The sequence below is a fragment of the Felis catus genome, chromosome B2, assembly GCF_018350175.1.
Source record: "Felis catus isolate Fca126 chromosome B2, F.catus_Fca126_mat1.0, whole genome shotgun sequence".
NCBI lineage: Eukaryota > Metazoa > Chordata > Mammalia > Carnivora > Felidae > Felis > Felis catus.
This window is the reverse complement of record NC_058372.1, coordinates 106,757,951-106,766,930: the sequence shown is the minus strand read 5'-3', so window position 1 is coordinate 106,766,930 and position 8,980 is coordinate 106,757,951. Positions and strand designations below refer to the sequence as shown.

General features: G+C 39.5%; 1 long non-coding RNA gene across 1 annotated transcript; it reads right to left on the bottom strand.

Annotated features, from left to right (window-relative positions):
• Positions 1 to 271: 271 nt before the first annotated feature.
• On the bottom strand, positions 272 to 7,424 carry LOC111560391. The gene is made up of 3 exons (XR_006598678.1): positions 7,175 to 7,424; positions 6,550 to 6,636; positions 272 to 1,011 (listed from the first exon to the last, which is right to left on the bottom strand). It is a non-coding gene; the product is annotated as an uncharacterized LOC111560391 (long non-coding RNA).
• Between the last annotated feature and the right edge of the window lie 1,556 nt (positions 7,425 to 8,980).

The following is an 8,980-nucleotide window of genomic DNA, read 5'->3' as shown; positions in this document are numbered from 1 at the left end:
TTCCAGATGGATGGGTTTTTTTCTGGCTCATGTTTTGGAGGCTTATGGTCCTTTTAACTCAGACTGCAAATCACTGTATTAGAATCAGCATTTATTGTAAGGGATTCTTTTTTTTTTTTTTTTAATTTTTTTTTAAAGTTTATTTTTGAGAGAGAGAGATTGAGAGAGAGAGAGAGAGAGAGAGAGAGAGACAGAGACAGAGCATGAGCAGGGGAGGGGGAGAGAGAGAGAGGGAGACACAATCTGAAAGAGGCTCCAGGTTATGAGCTGTCGTCAGCACAGAGCCTGATGCGGGACTTGAACCCTGAATGATGAGATCATGACTTGAGCCAAAGCCGGATGCTCAACTGATGGAGCCACCCAGGTGCCCCTCTCTTAAGGGATACTGGCCAGGGAATTCCTGGATGCTTGTATCACTTACCCTGATGAGGCAGAGCAGAGCCACTCAGTTCAGGGACCTCTGTGTGGCTAGTCAAGGTCACCTACCCAGCAATCCCTACCCACCATGTTGTTGTGAGCAGTTAACCTTATTTCTTCAATCATCATCTACTTCTTGAACTTACAGTTGAGGCATTCACAGCTTGGTCTCATTTATCCAAAAATGCCCTGGCCCCTTCTTCTTTGCTTAACACAGGACTTTGGAATTTCTTTGTCCCTTTATGGCATCAACTCTTTTCTACGTAATTCTTTTAGCACAGAGGTCTAAAAGGATTTTGCAGAATTTCACTTTGAAGTCTATGCAGGAAATACTACTTTTAAGGACACTGGAAAAAATCTTCCAGAATGAAATATTAATTATATCTGATATTTTTCTGGCCTTTGATGTAGAACGAAGACTGTCTTGTTTGCCTGGGACAAACAGCGCTTTCTCTCATCTCCTTTTTTTCCCAATAAACTTGAATTCGTAGCTTCTTATTTGCCTTAAGGTCCGAACACTGGAAATGTTTGTGATTTTGAAATGCAGGGTCTTTCTGACACAAGGATGAAATTGTTACAATTTTGCAACTTGTCCTAGAAAAATAGAGGATTACAAGAATAAGAGCAATTGCAGGAATGATACTTATATGAACATTGAATCCAGGTTGCATGAATTGCACTTCGCAAAGGATTGTGACCAACATTGCAAAGAAACTTATGACTCACTGAATTATTTTGATAGCAACAGAAATTACCTTGGGAGTCTCTGACACGTTAAGATTATTCTGTGTGTTATTTCTCACTAATTATAGGCCTCAAATTTTGCAATTCAAATGCTGTAAGCTTTGATGTGTCATGACCAGGGTAAGACAAGGAGGACTTGATGCATCTTATAAAGTAATGAAATGCTATAGCATTTGTGCCTTTAGAGAAGTTTTAGAATACTCTGGTTATTATTTATAGTAATTAGTATTCTTGGAGTGCTTTAGATGTTATATTACAGGTGGAATTTAGTCCTCTATACCACTTCCTTACCTTCCTCCACAAAAATAAATGGTATAATGAATTTGATATCTAACATTCTCATGCATGGTTTACATGTGTATTATAAATTAATTCATCTTTAAACAATATATACTATTGTGTCCCAAGTTTTGACATTTTATCTAAATGTAACATACTGTATAAATCCTCTTGCAACTTGTATTCTTTTTACTCCGTGTTCTGTTAAGATTTAGTCTATTGATTCACGTAATTCCAGTTTATTTATTTAAATTTCTCTAGAGTATTCTTTTGTATGACTAGACCTCAAGTTATTTATCCATATTTCCTGTTGGTGAATATTTAGGTCATTTTGATGTTTCTCACCATTACAAACAGTGTTGCAATGAACATTTCTGGACATGTTTTCTTGGGCATATTTGAGAGGATTATTTAGGATGTACACCTAGGAGAAGAATTTCTGGATTTTTAGCTTTTCTTTCACTTTACTAGACAACTCTTTTATCAGGAAAACTTTTTTTTAATGTTTATTTATTTATTTTGAGAGAGAGAGAGTGAGCACACGTGGGGGAGGGGCAGAGAGAGAGGAAGAGAGAATCCCAAGCAGGCTCTCTGTTAGGGCAGAGCCTGATGTGGGCTTGAACTCATGGACCATGAGATCATGACCTTAGCTGAAATCAGATGATGCTCAGAAATAAGAGAGATGCTCAAAATAAGAGTCGGATGCTTAACTAACTGAGCCACCCAAGTGCCCCAGGAAAACTTTTGATTACAGGTTATAAGAAAGCTCGCTAACAGTTGTTTAAGGAAAAAGATTTAATTGCCCTATTTTGTCAGCAAAAGACCCAGCCACTTTTAATGCTCTCACTCTTGCTACCTTAGTGTGATGGCTTTATTCCTCTTGCTTATCACCTCATGATCACAGAATGGCTTCTAGAACTCTAGTCATCACAGCCTCATTTCAGTGTTCCAAAAAAGAGAATAGAGTATGTGGAAAATGTGTTTGTTTGCTTGTTTTTGCTTTTGTTTCCCAAAGAGGAAAAAACCTTCTTAAGTTTTAGGGTTAGGCTGCTTTTGACTTAGGAGGAGGACATGGGTGAGGAGGACAGTGGCACCTCTACCCCCGCGCCACCCTTGGATACTCTCATGTCCTGGGAACCAGGAGTTCCTCATCAGATCTCCCTTTACATTCCATTGGCTAGAATGGGTTTGCAACCCCTTGGTGTTAAGGAAATGGCAAAGCAAGTGTCTGGCAAAAGAATATGGGTTGGTTATGATCGGCTTAAACCATACACTATTCATACGCTGAGCCTCAGGATGTTACTGCCCTAAATTTTTTAGGGTTTGGTAGACAAGGAAGAAGAGTGAAATGTCTAATGTTTAGGCAATTAACATCCATCCACTTCCAAACTCTGAAGGGATTGTTCCGGTTGACATTCCCAAGAACAGTATCTGAGCATTCTTGTTGGGCCATATCCTTGGCAGCACTTGGTAGTTTCTTTTATTTCAGCTTTTTTGAGGTATAATTGACCAATAAGATTGTAAGATAAATTGCCCTCACCTAGTTAAATTAACACATCCATAACAAAAATTAACACATCCATTACTTCACACATTTATTATTGATTGATTGATGAGATTTAAGTTCTACTTTCTTAGCAAACTTCAATTACATAATACAGTGTTATCAACTATATTCACCATGGGTTTTTGAAGTTTTTTTTCTTTAATGTTTATGCATTTTTAGAGAGACAGCATGAGTAGGGGAGGGTCAGAAAGAGAAGGAGAGAGAGAGAGTCCCAGGTAGGCTCCAAGCTGTCAGTGCTGAGTCTGACGTGGGATTCGATGCCGTGACCATGAGATCATGACCTGAGCCGAAATCAAGAGTTGGACGCTCAACTGACCTAGCCACCCAGGTGCCCATTCACATGTTTTACATTACATTTACATTACATCCTCAGACCTATTCATCTTGTAGCTGAAAGTCTGTACCTTTTAATCTCTCCCCGTTTCTTTCACCTCCCAGTCCTGGCAACCACTTTCTACATTCTGTTTCTATGAGTTTTGACTTAAAAAAAAAAAAAAATTCCTACAAATAAGTGATACCATGTAGTATCTGTCTTACTCTGTGTGGCTCATTTCACTTAGCATAATGCCCTCCAGCTTCATTCATGTTGTCACGAATGGTGAGATTTCCTTCTTTCTTATGGATAAATAATATTCCATTGTGTGTATGTATCCATACATCCATTGATGAGCACTTAGGTTGTTTCTACCTCTTAGCTATTATATATAATGCTGCAGTGAACATAGGAGCAGAGATGATCTCTTCAAGATTTTGTTTTCATTTCCTTTCCAGAAGAGGGATTACCGGACCATGTGGTATTTCTATTTGTGATTTTTTGAGGAAACTTCATACTGTTTTCCATAGTGGCTGCACCACTTTACATTTCCACCAACAGTGCACACGGTTCTGTTTTTACCACATCCTCATCATCACTTGTTATTGCTTGTCTTTTATTATAATAACCATTTAACCAGTGTGAGGTGATATCTTATTGTGGTTTTGATTTGCATTTCCCTGATGATTCTTGATGTTGAGCACCTTTTTGTGTACCTGTTGGCCATTTGTATGCCTTCTTTTAAAAATTTATCGTTCAGGTCCTCAGCCCATTATTTTCACCAGATTGTGTTTTTGCTATTAAGTTGTGTGATTTCTCTATATATTTTGGATATTAACCCCTTATCAGTCAACACTTGATATTCTCAGCCTTTTATTGTTTTTTTTCAAAATGATGGGTATGAAATGATAATTTTTTTTAAACTTGGGACTTTGAGCATTTTGTCATGCTGAGTTTTTAGTCCACTTGGAATTTATCTATGGCATGTGGTCAGGATTCATTTTATCTGTCTTCCTCCTGTAGGGTAATTTGTTTGTTTAATATTGGGATTATCTCCGTGAATATCTGGCTAGAACTTATCTCCGAAAGTATTTGGGCCTGGTGTTTCTTTTTGAGATACATGTTATAACCCACACAAACTCATATGTATGTAGATATCAGATGTTTCTGTACATTATGTGGACTGCAAATAGATGATACACATGGAGTCTGTATAATTTGTTAAGTTATCTTTTTCTAAGAATTCGTACGTTCCTTCTAATCTTGAAAACTTAGCATGACGTTTTTCATCACATTTTCAATTTTTTCATCTGCTGCCTTCGTGCCTATGCTCCTTCTTCATTATAAACACTCTTCATATATTTTTTCTTTCTACTTGAGCAACATTGCCGTAGATTTGTTTATATTATTGGTCTTTCCAAAGAAACAGCTTTAGTTTTATAGACTATCTTTGTCATATCTTTGTTTTCTTTTTGTTACTTCTTGTATCTTTGTTAGCTCTTCCCTCCTGTTTTCTTAGTGTGTATTTTGTTGCCCTTCCCCAAACTTCTCTACCTGGAAGTTTCACACTTCAATTTTCTGTGTTTTCTTCTAATATGGGCTATAGATTTCCTGAAGAAAAGACTTTTCGTTTCCTAGCTTGTGTAATTATTTTTTTACAGATGTATTTTCTTACTCTGTGTATGTGTTATTTTTCCTATCATGGAAACAATAAGCCCTATATGTTTGGGAACAAAATAAATTAATAGGTAACAGATCCCAAGTGAGGCAGTGGCATTGCTCGGAGGCAGTATTTGCTTTCAGGTCACTGATGTTAGGAGCAGTCAGGCTCTCCTGTGTGTCCCTTGGTGTCCCTGCCAGGCAATATGCCACATCGAAGGGAAAAAGGTATCTGGCCAGGGCGTGTCAATTTTTACATGCCAGGGATACTTCATGTATCTCTTTCGTTGGTGTAATCCGTCAGCACCATTTCCTCCTCTTTTCTTTCAGTTACTAGTTCCTTTACACTCCAAGCCTCAGTTATTAAAAAGGAATGAATTGTCCCCAATGCTCTCCAACTCTGAGGGGAGTCAGAACCTTCTGTGACTCTCTTATCACAAGCATTATAATTCATGCTGTCTTCTCGGGGTTTTTGGCATCAAGTCTTCAAGGAGTTCTTCAGTACAAGACAACAAGCACATGTTAAATAAGCACCAGGTGGACAACAGGTTGGGGTATAAAGATAATAAAGCGTTGATAAGGGCTGAATTATGTCCCCTCAATATTTACATGTTGAAGTTCTAACCCCCAGTACATCAGTCAGTGTCTGGATTTGGAGACAGGATCTTTAAAGAGGTGACTGCAGTTAAATGAGATCACTGAGGAGGGCCCTAAGCCGATCTGACTGATGTCCTTATAAGAAGAGCGGATTAGGGGCGCCTGGGTGGCGCAGTCGGTTAAGCGTCCGACTTCAGCCAGGTCACGATCTCACGGTCTGTGAGTTCGAGCCCCGCGTCAGGCTCTGGGCTGATGGCTCAGAGCCTGGAGCCTGTTTCCGATTCTGTGTCTCCCTCTCTCTCTGCCCCTCCCCCGTTCATGCTCTGTCTCTCTCTGTCCCAAAAATAAATAAACGTTGAAAAAAAAAAATTAAAAAAAAAAAAAAAAAGAAGAGCGGATTAGGACACAGACAACACAGAGGAAAGACCATGTAAAGGCACAGAGAGAAGATGGCTATCAACAAGACAAGGATAGAGTCCCTCAGAAGAAACCAACCCTGCTGACACCTTAATCTTAGACTTCAAGCTTCCAGAGCTGTGAGGAAACAAATTCCTGTTATTTACATTTCTCAGTCTGTGGTACTTGTCATAGCAACCCTGACAAACTCATACAGGCAGATTCTCTGCGGTGAAGGCTTTTTTATTCAGTAAGGGAAAATGCATGCTCAGGAATAATTTCAATGCAAGGGCAGAGTATGAGTAACCACTGTTTGAGAAGGATAAAAATGGTGCAAGGAAGGAGAGGTCACTTGTAGCTGTGGGAATCTGGGACAGTTCTCTGCAGGCAGTGGTCTTTGAGCTGAGCCTTATAGATGACACGGGAAAGATGGACATTCCAGATGGAGGCAACGACATGAGGGAGCCCAGAGAAAAGCCCAGAGTCTTTTAGAAGAAAATAGTATCCTGTAACAAGTTCTGTCTCAGGTTAGTTGCAGCTCCCAAAAGTTAGAATCAAAGGAATTGATGACACATACCTGTTTGTTCAAAGTTAAGTTTCCAGACCACCTTCATAGGACTTTCAGAGGAGGTTGGCAAAAAACAAGTTCTGCATCTCTTGGCACCTTAAACAATTGGAGGATGTACAAAAGATTAGAATTTACATACAAGAGATTATTGTTGGCAAGAGATTAGAAATCTGACATTTAATTTCTTTGGAGAAAGTTGTGGGAGTACTATGGCAGCCCTTCTCCCCTCTGGAAGTATTTCCTTTCCTCTTGAGCCAATTAAAAGGGGACTTTAAGGACACTACTCAGAGATGTGCCCACTGGATTCTGTAAGGATGAGAGGCTGCTACTGGACCCGTGGCTGGAAAATCCTAAAGTCAAAATCTATGACTGGAAAATTGTGTAGGGAATGGAAGTTGCTGGGACAAAGGGTACTTGAGTGATTATTCCCTGGGTTAGAAGTGGCCACAATGGGGAGAGAGTTAGTCTGCCCAATAGTCTTCTTAAAGCAGGCTGTGACCTTAACAGAAGGAGTGGATTCCCAAGTCCCAGGGGTTGAGGGAAGACATTGGATGGAGAAAAAAATCATCCCTATCTCAGGAGTAATGGAGGGATATATTCCAGGTGGAGCCTCCATAGATCCACAAACACACACCAAGAGAAATACCAGCTTTAAACCTCTTCCAGCTGGAGGAAACCAGTGCCAGGTTCCTTGCCACCAATGAAGGCAGTAACTGTCCTGCTCCTACCCTTGTCTCTCCCTGGGTCCCCTTCTGTGAGGATCCAGGATTAGCCCCATGAACAGAGGACAGAGAGGCATGGTCAGAAGCTCAGATACAGTAAAAAAAAAAAAAAGAAGCCATCATGCTCTCTTTTCCCATAGCATCAGTTTGGAGCAGCCTTAATTGGGGAAGAGAGGCTTTGAGTGAGATTTGGAGTTCTATGTGTGACTCAACAGTTTACTGGAATGGAGCTATTATTAGGACTCCCGTTGACCACAGAACTTTTCATTATTCACAAGTGAGCTGCCTGAAACCTCACTGAGGATAGTGACGAGTGCCCCAGAGCAGGTGGGATGGGCTATGAGGGGAAGGAAACAGGTTGTCTTCTGATTGTGTCCTATGAAACCTGCTCATTCAGTGTAACAGCTACAGTAGTTTAGTTTGACATAAGAAGCAAAAAGGGGAATAGGGGAAAATACTGCTCTCAAGGTAACGAAAACTTTATGTGGGATTTTATGTAGGACTATAATGCTGTCTTGATCGTTTAGAATTTATTCTGGAGACAACAGGAGAAATTAAAGATGGAGCAGAAATAGGGGCTCCTGGGTGGCTCAGTTGATTGAGCATCCAACTTTTTATTTTGGCTCAGGTCATGATCCCAGGGTCGTGGGATCAAGCCCCACGTCGGGGCTCCACACCAAGTATGGAACCTGCTTAAGATTCTCCCTGTCTCTCCCTCTCTCTCCCTCTGTCCCTCTCCCCATTAATGCTCTCTTTCTCTAAAATAAGAAAAAATTAATAATAATAATAAAAAAAGATGGGACATAACGAGAGTAAAGTGATCAGAGCTTCAGGCGGGCTAATGTGAAGACAAGCCATGGTGTACTTAGCAGAGGAATGCAGAGCACCCCACCCCTCACCATTTTCCTGCCAGATGCCCTAACTCCATGTTTCCAGGACTCACTTATGACCTGTACACAGGGCCCAAAAGGGGAAGCTGAAGCCAAATTATAACCCAGAGAATCTCTTTGGCTGATCTAGTATTACCAAAATTGTCTCCATACATAACTAGCCTTTAATTTTACTTAAAGTACAAAACAGAACTCCAGGTTTGTCAAAAGTGAACACTATATTGTTAAAAAAAATTATATATATATGTACACACATATATACACACATACACATATATGTGTGTATGTATATGCATATACATATATTTATCTTATATGTATATTGTATGATGTATTTATATTTATGTATGTATATATATATTTTATATATATATGAAAAAAATCATAAGGAAAAGCAAAAATGATTTGTTTAAAAGTCAATATAGTTGTTACCTCTGGAAGGAAGGAAGGGGACCGTAATCAGGGAGGGACAATGTTAAAGACATAATGAGATTAATTGGTAGGTCATTAAATATATTAAATATTGTTAAATTAAAAGTATTAAATATAAGAGGGTATAGAATCAAGGCCCAAGTAAAAGAGTTAATCTTTGAGATAAGCAAGGAAACTTTATCTTTTATAAGTAATGATGGAAAGGATGTCTCCTTACAAATTGAGAACATAGGGGAGAAGATTGAAGAAATTCAATCAGTCATTTCGGTAAAGTGGAGTAAAGGTCATCTGCTGAGAGTCCGAGGAGCAGTGGGTGGTTGGGTGTCAGGCCCCCAGGGTCTGCAACACAGTTGTTGCTCAATAAATGTGTGTTGAATGAATGCTGATTAAGAGTAG